Raw genomic sequence first — 1,587 nt, 5'->3', positions numbered from 1 at the left:
TAAAGGAGTTCCTTTTACTATGGGGCTTAGAGTGTATAGCAAGGCAGGCAATTAAAAGATGTGATAATAGGAAAAGGACATTGGGAGCATGTTGGGGGATTGCATCAGAGAAGATGTGCAGGAGGAAGTGACCTTTAGGCTGACCTGCAGAGGTGGTTAGAGTTAGCCAGAATTGGCCAGAGGAACAGCGTGGACACTGGCTTTGCAACCTACCTAAACTTCAAGGCCCAGTTCAAAACTTTCACATAAGCCCTTCCCAGATTGCCCCAATAGAAATTAATCTCCTATTTGGTTCTCATAACACTTTTGAGGTCTATTATAATAGTTATTACCATCTTTCTTGCGTTATGTATTTATGGCAAATATGATCATTGAACTCCTGGTAAATATTTAAATTGAAAATTGCCAAACTTTGCAGAAGATTCACAAGCATTGTTCTCTTATCTCAGAAAGGCAGCTTGAATACTGAGGATTACATTTTTCTCCCTCATCAGCAAAACAGCTCTACAAAGCACCATAAATATATCTTTAGAAGGAAGTTATTTTGGTGTGTGGCGGTAAAACTGGACACAGCAAGATGTGACAGGGACAACAGGCACATCAAGGGTCAGGCTTTGCTGTAATTAAAAGGTAAAGCCCCAATGTACATATGCCTTTATTCATTTAGTGGGTCTTTTTTGAGCACCTAGTATGAACTAACTGCCAATGTTTGGTGCTGAGAGTAGAGCACTGAGCCAGACTTAACATAGTTCTTATCCCATGTATAGTTGAAAATAGACATTAAGTGAAGAATCACACAAATAGATGCAGACTTGTTGACTGTGAAGAGTCCAGTGAAAGACCCGTAAGGTGACAAATAGATGGGTCTCTGAAGGGTGCTTTGAAAGAGTCTGACTAAGGGATTAGCCTGGTGTGGGCAGTGCAGGAGGAAGTGCCATCAGGACTGGGGTCTGAACGTTAGTGGCTACTGAAGGGAAGGGAAAGAAAGAGACTACCAGAGAGAGGAAACAATATGAGCTAAAGGAGCGCTCACGGAAAGCAGTGAGTTAGGGAAACTGAAAGACAGCCAGTGTGTTCAATGCAAGAAACTCAAGGAGTGCTGCAGGAGAGTAGCCTGGGAAGATGGTGGAAGGCAAAATGCAAGGTCTTTTAAGCCATGTTAAGAATTGCCATTAAAAAAAAAGATGAGTTCATGTCCTTTGGAGGGACATGGATGAAGCTGGAAACCATCATTCTCAGCAAACTAAGACAAGAACAGAAAACCAAACACCGCATGTTCTCACTCATAAGTGGGAGTTGAACAACGAGAAGACATGGGTACAGGGAGGGGAACATCACACACCAGGGCCTGTTGGGGGGTGTGGGGCTAGGGAAGGGATAGCATTAGGAGAAATACCTAATGTAGATGATGGGTTGATGGGTGCAGCAAACCACCATGGCACGTGTATACTTATGTAACAAACCTGCACATTCTGCACATGTACCCCAGAACTTAAAGTATTAAAAAGAAAAAAACAAAAAATGAGCAATCAGAATGTCTGAAAATAAAAGACACAATTTTAAAAAAAGAATTTTGTTTTTTATTCT

The sequence above is a fragment of the Gorilla gorilla genome, chromosome 7 (assembly GCF_029281585.2).
Source record: "Gorilla gorilla gorilla isolate KB3781 chromosome 7, NHGRI_mGorGor1-v2.1_pri, whole genome shotgun sequence".
NCBI lineage: Eukaryota > Metazoa > Chordata > Mammalia > Primates > Hominidae > Gorilla > Gorilla gorilla.
The sequence above is the reverse complement of the archived record's forward strand: the minus strand, read 5'-3'. Positions refer to the sequence as shown.